The following is a 20,976-nucleotide window of genomic DNA, read 5'->3' on the forward strand; positions in this document are numbered from 1 at the left end:
GGGGCCTCAGAAACTGTAAACTGGCCTCTTCACGTGAAAGAGCCAAATAAAACAATGTTAAATGTACCTTGATTCTCTTAATCAGCACTCACGATCCATCATTGCATTGGCGCGCGATCCTCCACTATTTATCGTCCCTCCCTTCTTCCTGGAGGAACACCCAGCACTCCCGGTGACTGGGTGCACTGTCCAGTGGCGTCGCGTCACTCTCCCATGTTGCCAGAGGACATTTGAACACTTCTGGTGGCTCAAAAGGGCTATCTGGTGTCGGTGCTAGTATCTCCCCGTGTCCCACAAAGAGCAATAAGTAGTGCCACACAATCACCAACAGATTTCAACAGTTACAGGTTCAACAGCTCACAACAGTCTGTTAATAAGCAGTAAACATGTGCGCTGAATCTTTTAAGGCAGCGATGTCACTCGGTCAGCCGAGAACAGAAACATAACTGACTGTTAACACGTAACACTGGTTAACTCTAACACAGAAACCAAATCTAAATACTTTTGATACAAAATTAATTGATCTAACTTCAGAGCATCACTGAAGCAAGCAAGAATTCAGGGCACCACTGAATTGCAGTACATCAGTTGAGTTGACCTGATTGATGTTACCAGTTCTGCAGTGGCAATGCATTGATTATTGTTTACCACGCAGAGATCGGCAGAACGAATGATCAGATGAAGCAGCACAAGACAAGGCAGCCCTGGGGTCGACGATGAAGCCCCAATCAGCTAGCATCTCACCATCAGCGCCGCCAATACCAACACCGCCATCGTATACAGTAAGCACTGGATTACCATATACAGAGAAACCGCAGCTGACTTCACCATCGTATATGTGCCAGGGAAAGGTGTACAGTGGGCTGCAAGACAGTTTGTCAAAGTTAATGTCGCCCGGATATCAGGGCTCATGTTAGAGACTATTGTGTGGATTGTGACACAGGACGATTGGCTGATGTTGAGAAGTATGCTGTGCATGCCGAAAAGGCCCTGAATGAGAAATCAATAAAAAAGGAAAAGACTATGGCTGCAGATGGCTCAACTGAACGCCACTGAGGCTCAGGTGCAAAAAGGAACACAAGGACGTGGGCGAGGTCAATGGCAAGGCCAGGGACATGGCCAAGAGAGCAGTGATGGCTGTTTTGTCTGCAGGGCGATGGACCACAGGGCTACAGACTGTCCAAAAAACAAACCCAAGAAAGGATTATCGAAGGACGAGGATACTGAAGCTGATTGACTCCTTGGGGGGCTGGGTCAGGTGGCTTCTGAGAAAACCCAGCCAGAGACTTCGACACTCACATGCATGACACTCTATACATTATGTTTTCTGATGGGGCCTATATGGTGATGCCAAAACTCACATTTTGACAGTAAGAAACATACCAATCACATTTTTGGTAGACTCTGGTGCCACAAAGTCAGTCATAATGACAGAGGAATTCAACCCAAAGCCAAAGTTAAGTGGCCAATTTGTAAAAACAATTGGGGTTATGTGGAATGTTGCAAAAGAATACAATACAACACCTTTGTCTGTGACTGACAATTTAAAGGGCAATATCAAACATTCCTTCTTGCTGTCTGACTGCTGTCCAAAAAATGTGTTGGGTCGCGATTTAATGTGCGCTTTGGGCATCAGTTTGTAAATACTAACATGAGAAATAATACCGATATGGGGCATCCTGGCTAAGATAAGTAGCAATAATGGAACCCAATTTGTGAATCAGGGATTTGGGGATATTTAGGGATTGATACGACAACACGCTGTGCGTACCACCCCAAAAGTGGGGGTGCTGTTGAGTGTGAAAATGGTACACTGAAAAACAAACTTATTAAATGCTGTGTGAAACAGGGCTGAATTGGGTACATGCCCTGCCACTGTTTTTAATGCACATGTGAACAAGACTGAGGAACAGAAACAGCCTCAGAACTTTTGAGATATTTTTCGGTAGACCGCTCAACATGCGGATCGGGCCCCAGCTCAGACAGTTGTCCAATACAGACCAATGTGAAGACGAAATGTTGCGTTATTGTGCAAACCTCTCTGTTGTGCTTTGTGATATTCATAGATAGGTGAAGGAGGCATTACCTCAAGAAGCTGAGAGTCAGTTGCATGAAATGAAGCCAGGAGACTGGATCATGGTAAAGAACTACAAGAGGAAAAGTTGGAAAGCACCGCACTGGCAAGGACCATTCCAGGTGTTGCTAACAACAGCCACAGCAGTGAAAGTTGCTGAGAGAGCCACTTGGATACATGGCGGCCACTGTAAAAGAGCACCAGCACTGACAGAATACTAATCTATAAGTGTGCATTGATCCCTGGCTGGAACCTGAGGGGCTCAACTCACCTCTCTATGGCGGAGTCCGGGAAGGAGGGAGATTTCTTTCAGTGAGCATTCATCCTGGCCCCGATAGAGGTCTTCATGGGTCTACCCTAACCCGAGGACCCGAGACCCGACCCAAGACCCGTACGGGTTTGGATCCACGTTTTATATGGTCAGCCGTGTCCGGGTCGGGTCCCATTCTATTGCTGCGGGTCCTGGGTCTATTTAACATTATGTGTAATACCCGAGTCGATCCGAGAAGAACCAGCCATGATCAGATAGTGCTGATGATGATGGTGCTGTGTGTGTGTTGTAACTTGCAACATAGTAAAATTAGGAAGAGAAAGTGCGGGCCGGGACATAAGGTGAAAAACGGAGCGGAGCCACAATGAGCTGAGTGATGTCAGAGGCAGAGCGGAGTTAAGGCAAATTAGCAATGCTAACGTTAGCAGCCGTGGCAATGAACGAGCAATCGTTTTTATAGTTCAAAAGAGCAAACAGTCGAAGTTATCTTATGCGAGATACAAAAAATTGCGAAGCTGATTCTAAACAAGTCGCGTTTGTCATCTGTCACCATGACAGCAAGTGGACTTTGAAGCTGAAATAATGAGTGGATTAGCTATGCTGTTTCAATCAGCAAGAGAGAAATCACAGAAAACCTGGATGTACTGTACCAACTTTCTTGGCAAGGAGGATGGATTATATCCATCACGGCCAGGCACAGGGGAGAAGGCTACTAACGTTACATTAGGTAAGACACAAGGTTTTGTTTTCACAACTTGTAAATTAACTTGTTAATAGAAATCAGCAGTGAAATCGGTGTCGATTGGGCATGTGTCTCTTGGCCGGGTCCCAGCTTTCAAATAATAGACTGGTCCGGTTCGGGTCCGGGTCTGGAATTTCTCGGTTCTGCATGGTTGTGGGTCCAAGCTTTCAAATAATAGACGGGTCCAGTTCGGGTCCGGGTAGTACATTTCCGGGTCTTTTTGCAGGGTTTATACAAGGTGCTTGAAGTGCTTGAAGTACTCGAATTTGGCTTTTTCAAATTTAAGTCCTGGAAAACCTTTGAAAATAAGAGGTGCTTAAAAAGTTCTTGAATTATAGAAAATCTTAAAATACGTTGCTTAAATCATTTATTAAAATGAAATGTATTTAGTTATTTTCGGAAAAACATGACGACAGACCACTACTGTAGACCACAGCTGAAGCGAGCAGCACATAGATGGCGCTGTCACGTGGCACCTGTTACTTTTGGCAGCGCTGTTCAGAATGGGCCAATCACAATCAGTGTTACTGGAGGATTTAAAAAATATATATTTTATAGATACTGCTGTTGCAGATTTAACAAGTATGAATCATTGCAACTACAATTTACTCACCAGAGTGAAAAAAAAATATATGAGATGTAAAACGTTTTGAATGATTTGAATGCAGATCAATGGAGGATTCAGTTTTGTGAGCTGTCTAGTGCCCCCTTCTGTAAAAAAAAAAAGCTTTGTGTCTCACAAAATAGGTTATTTCTGACAACATTTGTGTCAATATCAAAATATGTTGACAAACAGGTCCCTTGAATTTTTTAGTCATGAAAAAGCTTTCAAATATTATAACCTAACCTTTAATGATATGAAACGGCTTGACTCTGTTTTGCAAATTTTTTAGAAAATATATTTGAAATTGTTAATTGCCTGAAAAAAAATCCTTCTTCTGGTACACCACTTCTATGACATGTAAAGATATTTGTGTATTTAGTTTGTACTTATTTTTAATAAAAGCATTAGTGCAAGGCCAAACAAATGTGCTAAAAAGTAAAACAAAATTACTCTCCAAACAAGATTGATGCAGGAACTGCGCTCGGCGACCGACCTCGCTCTCCGAGCGACGGAGGTCACGGCGCGGTCTCTCGGGCGGACGATGGCCACACTAGTTGTCCAGGAGCGCCAGCTTTGGCTCAACCTGGTTGAGATGGGTGAGCCCGACAAGACACAATTCCTTGCTGCCCCCATTTCCAAGGCGGGCCTATTCGGCAACACCGTCGAGGACTTTGCCCAGCAGTTTTCGATGGTAGAGTAGTAGATGGATGCTAGCTGGCATATCCTGCCCCGGCATGGCTCAATATCCCGCACCCCGTCTACTCATTGCCAAGGGCGTCCCCCTGCGGTGACTGCACCGGCTCCGCCGCAGCCCGCCCCTTCGGCCCGGCCCCGGCGTGGAGCCCACCACAGGAATTAGATGCCACCCGTCTCACGGCCGCCCAGAACCCGTGAAAGGCTTCAAAGCGCCCTTAAGACGGGCGACCCAGGGACAAAAAAACACGCTGCTCTGGAGCTGGTAAGCAGATCTCCATCTTTTTGTTACCTTTTGCATTTAATTGTGCTGCATGCCCAAGTGGCTGCAGTCCTCAAGAGCTCAGCAAGAGCGGTTACCTTGTTCCCTGGGTCACGTATCCGGTGTGCACGGCTGTCATCACGACCACTGTCCACCACTCTACTTGGCAGGTTTGGCGCTCCAGCGCCCAGCTGTGGCACAAATCTGCCCCCGATGTGACAGTCTCCACGGGTCACGAGGACAGGCCTCTTCCTCCCCCGTCCCAGGTTGTTCCGGGGGTGGTCACAAGGATCCAGGTAAGTGCTTCGATGTCCTTAGACTCAGCACGGCCACGATGTGGTGTGGCACCTCGAGCTCCGCCCCGCCACGAGGCCCCACCTGCTGGTATGTCCTATGACGTTGTCCCTTTGGTCCCCCTTGCGTGGAACTTGGACGCATGCCTTGCACTTTCCAATCCATCGCGAGGGCTGGTCCAGACCAGCCGACTCGGCTGTGCGATTCACTTCGCCGGGCATCCGCCCAGGTTCAGCGGTGTCCACATCACCTTGGTGAAGGACAAAAACGCTGCTACCTTGTGCAGAGATCGCTACCCTCCTACGGAAGGCGCGATAGAACCTGTCCCTCCAGCCGAGATGAAGAAGGGGTTTTTCAACCCCTACTTCATCGTACCGAAAAAAGACGGTGGGTTGAGGCCAATCTTGGACCTGTGAGTTCTGAACTAGGCTTTACACAGACTCCCGTTCAAGATGCTGATGCAAAAACGCATTCTGGCGAGCATCTGGCATCAAGATTGGTTCGCGGCTGTAGACCTGTCGTCGCTGTGTCCGGTGCGCGCTTTACGCATCTATTTGGATCGCACACAGAGCTTTAGAATCTCTGAGCAGCTCTTTGTCTGCTTTGGTGCACAGCGGAAAGGAAGCGCTGTCTCCAAGCAGAGGATCGCCCACTGGCTCATTGATGCCATAACTATGGCAAATGTCGCCCAGGACATGCCGCCCCCGGTAGGGCTACCAGCCCATTCTACCAGGGGTGTAGCGGCTCCCTGGGCCCTGGCCAGGGGTGCCTCTATAACAGACATTTGCAGAGCAGCAGGCTGGGCAACACCCAACACCTGTGCAAGGTTCTACAACCTCCGGGTGGAACTGGTTTCATCCCAGGTAGTGGCACGCAACACAAGTGGATAAGCCCGGGATAGCTGGCCAGGTGTATCGCTTGCACATAGCGCCTTCCACCTCCCTTGGAGATGAAGACCTGCACCATTAATTCCCAGTAGTGTTCACAAACTTTGTTCCCTGGTTGACTTCCTCCCAGCCCTGTGGCAGTCGAGTCTCAGAGAGACTCCCTGCCGGCCCAGTACATGCGCTAACTAAGAGCCCTGTTCTAGGGTAGGTGCTCCGCATGTGGCGGTTCCCTGTAAGGCTAACCCCATGTAATATATATCTTCCGTTAGTTTGTTTCCCTGCTGGCAAACTGTGTCTTCCTTGGGCAGAGCCCCTCTGCCCCAGTCTCCATGTTTGTAGTAACTCCTCCCCCACTGGGCAGGATCTACATTGAAGGGTTGGAAAGACCACTGATTCTTCCACTGAAATATCCCCCCCTCTCTTTTTGGGCGAGATGTGGTCTCCGCGGTGTCTTTTTCTTGGGAGGGACACCCCCCGACTAGACCTGGTGGCCCAGTTGGATAATCCCCCTTCTTTTTTAGGGAGTGGAAAAAGAGAAGGGGAAAAGAGGCCACGACTGGGTTAAGCCTGTCTCTATCTTTGGGTAGTCGACTTGTCCCCAAAAAGGGCCGTTCGACACTCATAACTATGTTGGGGGAGGTTACGTGTCGACCTGGTGCGCTGGCTATGAGGCACACAGCAGTCTGCCCACCACACACCGCCAGTTCACGTAACACAGTTCAGCCGGTTGTGGCATTTCGTATAGGGACCCCTAGTGTCACTACATCGACACAACGTCGAGTGAGTGACAGATAGGGAACGTCATGGTTACTGGTGTAACCTCCGTTCCCTGATGGAGGGAACGAGACTTGTGTCCCTCCTGCCACAACGCTGAACTACCCGCTGAAATGGCCGGACCTTATATCGGCTCCTCAGCATAAAACCTGAATGAGTGGTTGCATACCAGCTCCTTTTATACCCGTATGTCCGGGGGAGTGGCATGCAAATACCACTCGCCAATTTTCATTGGCCTTTTATCAAAGACCAGAGGTGTCTCGGGCTCCCAAGAGTGACCCCTAGTGTCACTACATCAACACAATGTCTTGTTCCCTCCATCAGGGAACAGAGGTTACACCAGTAACCATGACATTTCTGTATGGTGACTGAGACATACTTGCAAGTATTATTAAAGGTCCAGAAAGACATTTTCTGTCTCTGAGTCTCTTATTTTACAGAATTTCCACAACAACATATCAATATAAACTCAATGTAAATACTTGTAAATGCTGCAAATTATGAATACAAATGCAAGCATTTAACAAAATGTGTGATAAATGTGTAAACTTGCATATATTTAAAGGGACAATAATACATTATTACACTTCAAACACTTTAAATATTGAAGAATTTAACAAACAGGTTCTTACAGCATCTATGGATGGGTGTGGTGAAACCCATGCAGAGCCCTGCTCCATAAACCTAATGTTAACCTAGTAATAGTATTAGTAAAAAATAGTAATACTAATTTTTTGACGCCCACTGAGGTAAATCATGCAGGTCACAATGGACAGCTAAGGCAATTTTTTTCATAGTACAAGTTAAATGTTAGATGTGTAATTCTATTTTCATGTTTAGGTTCCAATCTTATAAATAGTTTTTGTTAAAAATCTGTCACTGACATGAAATTTTACACAGTGGCATCATTATGATCCCATATGCAATTTCCTGACATCATATCATACTAGAATGAAGAATTTGTAAATTTTGTAAAAGCTAAAATGTGATTAAAATGATCTCCAATCATGTATCTGTAGAGGGTTGCAATGCAGTGTACACAATGAAAAATAATTTTAAAATACCTGTCATAACCACTAAAATCTGATTATACCATTGTGTGTATCAAAAGAAAAGAAAAATGTGAAATTCTTTCAAATATACACACTGCTTTATTGCTTATGTTTAAAGGCTAATTGATGGAACTGTATATTACTAACTTTCACTTTTTTAGCTACATCCAACAAACTCTACAAAGATTTTAGGCAGTTCTGGCTCATGCTGCTGTATATGTTCTTACTCATCTGAATTATGGGGTGCATTCTATTCAGAAGTGAACATTCCTATACCCTATTCCCTTCAAAGACTTCACCCTCCTCTGTGAAAGCTTTGGAAGGCTGAAAGGTGTGGGGATCAAAAATAATGTTAAATAAAATAATAATTGTATTTTATTAGAAATTCTGTTTGGAACAACCCTACAGCTTGGCTACCATTATTATTACTTCCAACCAAGTGCCCTGTGAAGGCATAATTTTTGCTTTCAAAGTGGCCACAAATCCCCAAGACTACATTACATTGACAGACTGTTCAAAGGAGCTGACTTTGTTTTGGAATGCTCATGCCTTTTTTTCTGACTGTAAGACCTGTAAAAAGTTCGGTAACACTTTACAATAAGGTTCCACTCGTTAACATTAGTTAATGCATTAGGTATCATGAACTAATAATTAACAATATATTTGTTACACAATTTATTAATCTTTGTTAATGTTAGTTAATAAAAATACAATTGTTCATTGTTAGTTCATGTTAGTTCATGGTGCATTAACTAGTGTTAACAAATACAACTTTTGATTTTAAAAATGTATTAGTAAATGTGTAAATTAACATTAAGATTAATAAATGCTTAATAAGCATTGTTCATTGTTAGTTCATGTTAACTAATGTTGTTAACTAATGTTAACGAATGGAACCTTATTGTAAAATGTTACCAAAATTTATAACTTCAAGCATTTAAAACTAATTGGTTTTGTCAAACCAAGATTATAGTTTGTCTTAACAAACTTTACGTATCTAGTTTTATCAATAATTTTCCACACAATTTCGTGTGTGAAAATAAAATATCAATATTTTATTTTCCCCAACCACCTAAGCCAAGTTATTTGTTTGTAATATAGGGAAAACGTGCAGATATAGCATGTTTAGAGAACACCCTGGGATTTTCAGTGATACCAAATATTAGTGAGTCTGGCCATGATAATTTCCTCTGCTTGCTCTATAGAAATGTATGACATTACAATTCAACACATCAAATACAATATTATGTTTTTTTTAATAAATCAATTATTATCATGTTTTCTATATACCAAAAACTATATTGACGTTTGCCGTCTCAAGAGGTTTTAATAAATGGCATCATAATAGCTTGTAATATAAAACCCATAAGATATTTATAATGACAGAGAAAGCTGCATTTGTAAAGTAACTAGATTTCCACATTTTAAATATATCTTATAAAATGTTATGCCAGTATTTTCAAAGCTAGTTATATATATATATATATATATATATATATATATATATATATATATATATATATATATATATATATATTCTTTATTTTTATTTTTATTTTTTTTTTATTATTATTGTGGTCGGCATGGATGTAATGTAATGATGATTAAGAGATACACCTCAACCCTGTTGTATCACACTTTCAACACAATTGTTCTATTAAATAATGTACAAAAAAGTTAGCACACGTCGCTTCAATTCAGTTAATACTCAATTCAAAATATCAGTAGCAATATAAATGTTATTGTTACATTTACTCTATCAAAATCAGAAAAGATTTCACATCAAAAACATTAGTGCATCACAACACAAAGGCAGCCATTTTGGAAATGAAATTACAAGGTCTTCTACTTCCAGAGGAGTACGGAAACTTTCACCAGGAGGCAGTAGACATCTAGTACATTGCATACAACAGTTTTTTCAGCAAAGTTTTGATCACGTTGATGTATTGTAGAGGCTTTATAAGTCATGTATCAAATATGGTATGAGCGCTGTTAAAGAGTGGCTCAAAAAAATTTTTATTTTTAATTTAAATTAAAACAGGGAGGCAAAGGGGCCCTATAAGATGGCTGGGGGCACTTAGAGTCACAGGGTCCTATTGAAGGGGCATTGTCTAGGCTTTGTGGCCCACATATTTAAGCGTATATAAACATTTTTTTTATGTTTTTAGTTGATGGGCCGTGAGACCTTACAAAATGTTGAAGCTCCAAAATCAAAGTGGTTAAATCCATGTATGATACATCAGACATGATAAGATAGGTGTGGGTGAGAAACAGATAAATATTTAAGTAATTTTTGTCATAAATTCACCTCCCTGCCCAGTTGGGGGCGATATGGATGAATAATGTAAATCACCAAAAACAGAAGAAGGAGAAATTGAAGGAAAAATTACTTAAATGTTGATCTGTTTTATCACCCACTCCTATCATATTGCTTCAGAAGATATATATTTAACCACTGGAGTCATCTGGAGTACTTTTATGTTGCCTTTATGTGGATTTTGGAGCTTCAAAATTTTGGCACCCTTTCACTTGCATTGTATGGACCCACATAGATTAGATATTCTTTTAAAAATCTTCTTTTTTGTTCTGCAGAAGAAAGAAAGTCATACACATCTGGGATGGAATGATGGTGAGTAAATGATGAGATCATTTTCATTTTTGGGTGAACTAACCCTTTAAGCATGGGAAAGTTTTACCCAAAAAATTTAAATTATGTCATCATTAACTCCATTTCTTGTTGTTCCAAACCTACAGTGTATATATATATATATATATATATATATATATATATATATATATATATATATATATATATATATACAGTATATTTCTTGCTTTGAACACAAACGGGGATGTTAGGCAAAATGTACTGTAAGCCTCATTCACCATTCACTTTCGTTGTATATATCAAAGATCAGTGTCAACATTCTTCAAAAATTCTCCTCTTGTGTTTCATGAAAGAAATAAAGCTATACTGGTTTAGAACAATGTGAGAGTCAGTAAATGATGTTTGAATTTTCATTTTGGGTCATCTTCAGTATACCTTTAACACTGAAGTACTATATCATGTTGAAACTTCATGACCTTTCCCTAATCTTATTAGAACTGTCCTTTCCTAATTTCAACCATCCCCCATGAATATTTTTCTTTCTTTTTTTTTTATTTTTATTTTTTTATTTTTTTTATTACTTATGTTTGGCATTTTAGAGATCCTAGGTATAACAATATAAATAAATGCAATGCTTTTTAATATGCTAAGATTTTTGGTGTACACATTTGTATTTATTCTACAATTATTTTTTTATTTTTTTCCAATGTTATTGTGCTGTGGTTAGATCAACCTTCACACAGAAGCAATGTCACTGAACAGGAAATCGATTACCTTTCTAAAAGACAATGCATGCTTAAATGGTAAAACAGAGGGATAAAGCTTAGATAATATCTGTCTGCTGGATTCAGATTAGATCAGAGGCACACATTAAATAATTTGAAGGTAAAATAATAGGTAATTTGTGAAATTACTAATATTATTTGTATTTACTAATCAGTGGGGTCTTTGGAACGTAGGCATAGAATGTAAAGTCAATTCCAACAGAACATGAGGGTTAAAATTAATTATTTTTAAAGCATTTTAAATATATGTATGTATGTATGTATATATATATATATATATATATATATATATATATATATATATATATATATATTTTTTTTTTTTTTTTTTTTTTTTTATGACAACAGTACTTATGATAATTTAGATTCAATTAATTTCAAAATGTCTACATTTGATCCTCTTTTGATGAAAGTGTTAAAAGTGCAATTAGGCGAACATTACCTGTTGCATTGCTAATCTCTCCTGGAGGACATGGAATACAGTCATAACAGCAGATGGGTCTTCCTTTCAACACAGCTTTCCTAGTGCCCAGGGGACAGCTCTCACTGCACACAGATACAGGAACATGCCATACATCAGGGAAAATCTACTGCAACAACAATATCAAAATAATTTGCAATGTGACATGTTTGCACACGTTTATGTGTGTTTGTCTTATTGATTTAAGCCGTTACAATGCCTCTCTGCATTGTACTCTTGGGCATTTAGTTAATGTGAAAAGACACTTACACTCATATGGCCTCCTCCCCAGATGATTTCAACATTGTTTATGGTAAACTCTTGGCCTTGGTGCTGGGTTGCATCATAGTAGCCAATTGTGGCCACCTCCATTGTACCTTTTCTGACCTTTTGTAAGTTTACCAATTCATATCTCGCAGGAGAGTCTCCTTTGCTGTCGAAAAACAATGTTTCTCCACCATTGATACTGAAATTCACAGTTTGCAGATATTGTAAAACCTGGGATTAAAATAAAGAATGGGGAAAAGTGAAGACTGACGTTGAATTCCTTACTCAGAATAGTCTTCTTTTGATTGGCTATTGGAATATGCCATTATTCATGTGGCACAATATAATTACTAACATAATATGGTTCTCATTACTTCATTGGAGTTTAAACATTTTATTTAAGAGTAAAGTATATATTATTCAATTTAAAAAGTTTGTATCAATATATTCAGAAGATTTTACTTCACCTGCCAGGGTTGTACTGTTGATGGTTGGTCACAGGTGGAATTAGTAAAGGGCCCTTCTTGTTGCTTGCATGAGAATAAGTTGTGCAGTGCATGAGCAACTTTTTACACAGCCTTGAAGACTTTGTTAGTAAATCTAAGATCAGACACAACAGTGAAAGGATGTTTGACATATTTTAAGTGCTCAGAGCCATTACATTGAGATGGGTTGACTTCCTGTAGAAAAGGGCCTAGTCCTTCACAGTACTAACATTCACTGTTCGCATTGGAAACAGTGAATCCTATAGATCCAATTAGCAAAGTGTTGCCCTGGCTATCTTCAAGAGAGTCATCTGTAATCCAGGCATCACTTCCGATCCACTGCAGTCATGTAATGTTCTGCCTGTATAACCCATCCACCAGTATTTTGATCTCTCTGTGTGACATGAAGGCCATTATTACCTTAGATGTGGAGCTTCTGATAATGTCTACTATTTTTGTCAGTGATGTTTTGGATCCTGTGCTTTCAAATGCCTCTGAGTACTCAATACATATGTCCTCCTCTTGAGCAGCTTTAATGAATGTGGCAATGCCATTTTTACCATAATCATTGTCATCCCAAGTCCAGCCAAAATGCTTCACCAGCTGGGCCAGTGCTCTGCTCTGGTAATAATCACTGGGAATAGTTCTGAAGAAGGAAGGAAACTCTTTTCTGTTGCTCAAACAAGCACAGGTAGCAAAATGACTGATCTGAATGTAAACATGAAAACAGCATGACAGTGATTTTCATTTTTTGTATTAAAATGTCAGACTAGTAAGTATAAATGTAAGCTAATAGACCTGCTGCTGTCTAGTGTGTCATTATAATAATCAAACAACCACAACGAGAAAACCATTTACTACTCTTGGCTGAGTAACTTTTGTAGCTTTAAAAAGTATTCATGTATTATAATCATACAGTGAAGACCAGTAGTAGTTTTATGTTGCATTCTGCATGTTTCCTTGAATACTTGATGGCCTACTGCTGTTATAAACTTTTAAAGCTGTTAAAAAAGCACAGAATTTTCTTAATTTTAATTTTTTGTTCTATTATTTTTATTCATTGCTGTTTTTATTGTTTTTTTTTTTTTTTTTTTATTACTGACTAGTCCTTTACTAGTCTTGAATAATTACTTAAGAACTTCAAACCATTCTTCCATTATTGACATATTAGTTAGTGTTATTATTTGTTGTGGTTTTGAAGCTGGTATTGAGAATCGTCAAATTTCATGACCGACTACTGAAATTTGGTATTGTGATAAAGTATAGCCTATATTGTACATGATAGATCTTGCTGCAATAACATGATGAAAAAGTAGATCTCATTCCATAGAACTATGAGCATCCCTGCTGTTAATAGGGGTGATGGAGACATTCATTTTATTGGACTACCATACGTAACATAAAATAATTATCATATGACAAAAGCCTTCTCCCCTACCCAGTGCCGTTTACATTTCTGTCACAGAGAATTGAGTTGATTGCATAGGTACACTATTAGGTTGGGTATATATCCGAACTGCACAGAATATGAGCATACTGAATGTTATGAATTTGGCTTCATTGAAGTTATCTGGCAACATACGAGCTAGAAAAGACAGAATGAAACACAAGGCAGCCAACAGGCCAGTATAACCCAGCACAGCCCAGAATCCAAAAGCTGAGCCCAAATGATATTCTAGAATTATTGTCTCTTGGTAAAGGTTCATGTTCATATATGGGAAAGGACGGGATACTGTCAACCAAAGCACACAAATTAAGACTTGTAATAGAGTGAAAGCAAAAACACTGAGTCTTTGTTGTGCAGGCTCAAACCATTTCATGACATTGCTGCCTGGAAGTGTAGCCTTAAAGGCCATTAGCACCATTATTGTTTTCCCCAGAACACAGGAGATACAGAGGACAAAAGTTATCCCAAACACTGTGTGACACAACATACATGTCCAATCAGTGGGCCGACCAATGAAAGTAAGTGAACAAAGAAAACACAGAGTCAGTGAGAAAAGCAGCAGGAAGCTCAGCTTTGAGTTGTTGGCTTTTACAGGGGGTGTCCCTATGTACAAAGAAAACTACAGCAATACCTAAGGTAAAAGAAACATCTAACAAAGAAAACACTACTAGAATAATTCCCATCACATCTTCAAATGAGAGGAATTCCACAAGTTTTTGGATACAGGTATCTCGTCATTGGTTGGGCCAAAATTTTGGTGGGCGCTTGAAACAAGCCACCGAATATGAGGATGAAAATTCAAAATAACGATTATTTTACAGTGTGTAAGTTGTGAGCATATGTGCATCTGTAAAATCAGCCATACTTGTCTTATTACTTATCTCTCCTTCTGCACATGGTATGCAGTCATAACAGCATGTTTTTCACAGCCTTCCTAGTGCCCGAGGGACAGCTTGCGCTGCACACAGACACAGGCACCTGTAAAACATGACAATTTATACCATAACAAAGATTGCTTCTGGTTGACAATAAAATAGAAGGCCTGAGTCTACATTATAGGCCTACTCTGTGAATCACAAGAATTACCTGTTTTTGATTTAGGGCCAAGACAATGCTGATGTTGTTAAATGAAAGCTGAGATTCTGGTTGTAAAGAGGCATCATAGAAACTCACTTTAACAAGCTTTGTTGTCCCATCCTCCCGCTGCTGCCAGTTTAAGAGGTCATACCTCGCTGCCAGATCTCCACTTTTATCAAAGTATACCTTTTCACCAGTTCCAGTAAAGTAGCTAACTTTCCTGATTAAGCAAAACCATTATTTAGTAATAATAATTGATGTTATTGTTTGAAAATTGACATGAATATTTGCATATAGGTGCCCCATGCTACCTGCCACATATTGTTCATATTTTCCAAGCATTTGCTTGCACAAGCAATTTTGCACAAGCATCTGTGTATTGGTTCTGCACATGCTTACACCTCCAGTAGTTTCTTGTAGGGGGAGTTTAAATTGAAATATTGTTTCCCACAACTCTTTATAAAGATCTATTCCAGAAGCTGGGTTAAGTTTAGTCAGAAATTCCCCAAGTCCTTTTATTTCAGCTTTTGGAATGGCAAAGCCCATGGACCTTCTAAGAATGACTTGCCATTTACCAGTAGCAATGTTCATATCAGAGATCCAGGACTCACTACCAATCCACTGCAGCCCAGTAATATTCTGTTGGGCTAATTCTCCTAAAAGAACCTTCATGTCTGTGTATGATACAAAGGCAACAATCAGTTTAGAGTTTGAACTCTTTAATATGTCCACGATTCTCAAAATGTCCTCCCTGTGATCAGTCCTGAAGAATGCTTCAGAAATGTCTACACATACTCAGAATTCTGTGGCTGCTTTGATAAAAGTGTTCATGCCATTGTTTCCATAGTCATTATCACTGCAGAGAGCCCCCACACAGGTCCACCCAGAATTCTTGACCAGTTTGGCCAGTGGTCTGCTCTGGTAGTAGTCACTGGGAATTGTCCTGAAGAAGGAGGGGTGTTTGAGTTCATTAGTAGGGAAAATCTTACATCTTACAAATCTTAGGCCTGTCACAATCATTAAATAAACACGGTTATAATATATACAGTTATTCGATCTAACCATGATTATTTGAGACAACCGCGGTTATTGGGCATTCTAATTCCATTCACATTTTAATTCCCAAATAAAGGAATTTTAAGCGAATATACTGTATAAATGCCATGAACGGCGCATTTGTGTCATTCTGTTGAACTCCAAGTCCGAGCGTTACTGGGCCGCACTGCCGATGTAAACCAGCTCCTGTCTGGAAGAGCTCTGTTGCAGTTGCAGGAAGCAGAGGCTAGTGCCAAACTCCCGCGAAAATATAAACGCACAAGTATAAACTGTGACAGTGAATGCAAAGCGCTCCGGTTTAACTTTAAACTACGTGTAATGGCAAATGTTCTTGGTTCATACATGCAGTGACACAGAGGAGGAAACGCACGCTTACGTCTATCGAGTGATGAAATGATGAAATGACGTAATCTCAAAGGTTTTGCTTCATGACATTTAAGGGCTTGTGGGTTTAATCAGAGTATTACAATAACGTGTGGAAGTAAAGAAATTAGGACAAAAATATTTTACTATTGCATAATATAATACAATATGTAAATATAATAAAATATATGTATATATGATTTTTTTTTTAATTAAAACATAAAATGTAAAATATGTGTTCAAAAAACAAGTGTAAATTTAAAATTGGCCAAAACTAAAGATGACCATTTTAAAGATGACATCACTAAAGATGACATAGTTTAGGTATTTGAAATATTTTGATACTTAAAACATTATTTTTCATGTCATTCATACGTTTTTAAAGCCTTAAAAGGAAATCACATATCCCTATTTTTTATTTGATTTAAATATTTGAAGTAAAATGTGTAAAAACGACTTCTTAAGGTGTATGAAGCACACATGCAGAAAAAAAACACACCTTAAGAAATAGGAAATTTGATTTGACAATTAATTGTGAAAGCCCTTAAAGAGACAATTAATCGTCATAGACCTAAAACAGACAATTAATCATCATAATCACAATTATTTGTTTGAAAATTAATCGTCAGCCAAATTACATAATCGTGACAGACCTACATGTATATAGCATTTTTTTCTAAACATTATTACAAAACAAAACCTGTCACAAAATGCTTTGTTAGGGCTTTAGTCAATCAGAACAATATCAAAAGGAAACACATTTTACCACAGGTATATGCAGATGTCCAACAGTAGCAGAGATGGCAACAGTTGGAGTAGAGGATGTTTCTGCAATGATTGCTTGGACTGTGTTAGGTCTGTGATAGGGGAACTGAGGGGCATAATCCTCATTAACCAATGACAGAGATGCTCTAAGAGCCATTTCTATGTGTAGTGGGATAGACAGTTGTCTTCTGACTAGGTAGTGGTTCATAGCCAATCAGTACGCTCACATGGAGTATATTAGGGTGGATTTGGGCTACTTGGACATACGTCACTATTCCATGGCCGCCACCCGGTCTCATGCACCTCCACATTGAAGGTATGTGTTGTGAATGTTAAGCTTACCGGCTAGTACGAATACTCAGTTTATGCTAGTTTTCCTTGTGTGTTTAGCGGCAATTCATGAGTGATTCATATCGACCGTCACTGGTTGGCTGATTGCCTTCCATCTAGGTATGTTGCTGTCTTTGTGAGCATGAATTTTGATCAGAATTTGTGTTGCGTGTGACGTTATGTGTTGTGTTTTAGTTCTCCTATGCCATTGCGGCTGCATTTATGGTGGTAGCTTCACTGCTATCGGTATGTAAAATCCAGCGTTAATATAAACTGATTATTTAAAACGTGTCAGTTTATGTTGGCACCATTCTCATTGTTTGCTTTTATTTGTTTAGGTAATTTGCATTCCAGCATGCACCTGCCTGCATTGAGTCTGTGTAATAGAAATTTTAATACTATATACTAAGTCATATGTAATCACTATCATACATTAAGGCTTAAGTGAATATACTGTGATTTTTCTGTGTTTCTCTCTGTGTGCATGACTAAACTCACTCCCTGCACCTGTGGAGTTAAGAGTGGCCTTGCACCCCTGCCTCCAGTTTCTTATAACTCAAACATTGCTGAGGAGGCTAGAGCTGTCACAAGGGTGGGGGCAGTTAACCCCAGAGAGAAACAAATCATACTGTATATGTCAGTCTGTTATCAGAAATGTTGAATGATGGAATCCAGCTGCATCCAAGGGCCCATATAATCTAGAGAATTTGAAGGTTTCATTGCTCTCTACCAGTCGGAGTTAGAGTCTCTGTATGGTTTTGAGTCCACCTTGCAAGTGTGTTCATTAAACACTTATTAGAAAGGCACTGCAGTCTTTGAATCTTTTATTACATAATTTCCACTACAGGCTGCAAGGTTGTACATTGGGCACTGCTGTATTGTTTTCCTGTTTTCTACTGTTTTGTTTTTGATGTTTTGTTTTCTCTTGTTTTGTTCTTCTTTTTGTTCTGTTTGTTTTGCACTGGTTCCCTGATAAACCCTGTGACTGACTCTAAATCACTATTTTGGGATTTATTGAGAGAGGTGCGACCAATTTCTCTTTGTGTATACCTGGAGCCAGTGAGATCGTTTTGGGTGTGGGAACAGTGTTTTTTGTTTTGAAATTATTCTTTTTGTCATTTGTTGCGCAAAATGGATGTTGGCAGGGTGATTTGCCATTAGTCTTCCCCTGCATTTTGCACATTCATATTTTATTCTGTTTTTAGATCCCATGTTTTCAAGACTGGTCAGAGTGTGATTTCTTGTATTTTGTTATTTTTATTATATGATTGTGGTGAGCAGGGCGGAGCTGAGCAGAGTCTGGGCAGAGTGAGGCCGGGAAGATAAGTGGCGAATGACTTTCACCTGCGTGCCACACTGGTCTCGCATTCCAGCGAGGGGCGGTGGGAGTACTTAAGGAGAAGAGACAGTGGCAGACGGGAGACAGAGAGATGCGTGAAGCTGTCTGTGTGTATCTGTGTGGTGTTGCTGAAAAGCAAACCTTTTGTGTACTGCGGAGAAGCAGCCTTATTTTGTGTGACTGAAAAGTGCAGCAACAAATGTCTATGTGTTTTGTCAAGCCAGCCCCAGCTTCCTCCATTCCTTAATTGTTACAATGATGTACAGGTGCATCTCAATAAATTAGAATGTCATGGAAAAGTTCATTTATTTCAGTAATTCAACTCAAATTGTGAAACTCGTGTATTAAATAAATTCAATGCACACAGACTGAAGTAGTTTAAGTCTTTGGTTCTTTTAATTGTGATGATTTTGGCTCACATTTAACAAAAACCCACCAATTCACTATCTCAACAAATTAGAATACATCATAAGATGTATAAAAAAAAAAAAACATTTTTAGTGAATTGTTGGCCTTCTGGAAAGTATGTTCATTTACTGTATATGTACTCAGTACTTGGTAGGGGCTCCTTTTGCTTTAATTACTGCCACAATTCGGCGTGGCATGGAGGTGATCAGTTTGTGGCACTGCCGAGGTGGTATGGAAGCCCAGGTTTCTTTGACAGTGGCCTTCAGCTCATCTGCATTTTTTGGTCTCTTGTTTCTCATTTTCCTCTTGACAATACCCCATAGATTCTCTATGGGGTTCAGGTCTGGTGAGTTTTCTGGCCAGTCAAGCACACCAACACCATGGTCATTTAACCAACTTTTGGTGCTTTTGGCAGTGTGGGCAGGTGCCAAATCCTGCTGGAAAATGAAATCAGCATCTTTAAAAAGCTGGTCAGCAGAAGGAAGCATGAAGTGCTCCAAAATTTCTTGGTAAACGGGTGCAGTGACTTTGGTTTTCAAAAAACACAATGGACCAACACCAGCAGATGACATTGCACCCCAAATCATCACAGACTGTGGAAACTTAACACTGGACTTCAAGCAACTTAGGCTATGAGCTTCTCCACCCTTCCTCCAGACTCTAGGACCTTGGTTTCCAAATGAAATACAAAACTTGCTCTCATCTGAAAAGAGGACTTTGGAACACTGGGCAACAGTGCAGTTCTTCTTCTCCTTAGACAATCCTCATAAGGCTGCGGTTCTCTCGGTTGGTTGTGCATCTTTTTCTTCCACACTTTTTCCTTCCACTCAACTTTCTGTTAACATGCTTGGATACAGCACTCTGTGAACAGCCAGCTTCTTTGGCAATGAATGTTTGTGGCTTACCCTCCTTGTGAAGGGTGTCAATGATTGTCTTCTGGACAACTGTCAGATCAGCAGTCTTCTCCATGATTGTGTAGCCTAGTTAACCAAACTGAGAGACCATTTTGAAGGGTCAGGAAACCTTTGCAGGTGTTTTGAGTTGATTAGCTGATTGGCATGTCACCATATTCTAATTTGTTGAGATAGTGAATTGGTGGGTTTTTGTTAAATGTGAGCCAAAATCAACACAATTAAAAGAACCAAAGACTTAAACTACTTCAGTCTGTGTGCATTGAATTTATTTAATACACGAGTTTCACAATTTGAGTTGAATTACTGAAATAAATGAACTTTTCCACGACATTCTAATTTATTGAGATGCACCTGTATATTTGTTTCTTGTATTTATTTATGTTTCCTGTGTTTGTCAGGAGCTGAAGGTCCAGTGAAGGGGATTAGCGGTGTCAGCTTGTGGTGGCGGTGCCCCTGTCATGGAGTGCTGTGTATATACAACTGAGTGCACTAGTGTGTGTGTGGGTGTGCGACTACACTGGTGGGTGAAGTTTCTTTTATAAGGGGTAACACTGAACTTGCTAGCCTTATTGCTACTGGTAAGCACCAACTTTCAGTGGTACCGAAACTGTACCTGTTTTGATTGTATGTGAGTTTTATGTGAACCCCATTGTGAACCACACAGTTAATGTCTGGGTTTCATTGTGACTTTTAATATTTTAGTAATGATGGAAAGAGTATTTAGTTGCCTATCCAAATGTTAAAAATAAAGAGATTTTTTTTGCTTGTATCCGCGTCTCTTGCTCCCTTTTGTTCGGAACAGCGAACCTGTGTGCCCTTTCTGATTTGGGTTAGTAATTTTCCCCATTTATAGAAACAGGGTGGCATAGTCAGCATTTATATTAATTTATCTGTCCCTCTTCCATATTGCCCCTCACCTCTTTGCCACATTCGGATCCACATGAATCATAGATTTTGTAACCCAAGCTTACACCAGGAAGAATATCAGCTCTGTTGATCTCTTCAATGGCAAACACCAT

At 39.9% G+C, this 20,976-nt stretch overlaps 1 pseudogene; it reads right to left on the reverse strand.

Annotated features, from left to right (window-relative positions):
* Positions 1–11,432: 11,432 nt before the first annotated feature.
* LOC127417101 (extracellular calcium-sensing receptor-like) lies at positions 11,433–20,976 on the reverse strand (annotated as a pseudogene).

The sequence above is a fragment of the Myxocyprinus asiaticus genome, chromosome 26 (genome assembly GCF_019703515.2).
Source record: "Myxocyprinus asiaticus isolate MX2 ecotype Aquarium Trade chromosome 26, UBuf_Myxa_2, whole genome shotgun sequence".
Lineage (NCBI taxonomy): Eukaryota > Metazoa > Chordata > Actinopteri > Cypriniformes > Catostomidae > Myxocyprinus > Myxocyprinus asiaticus.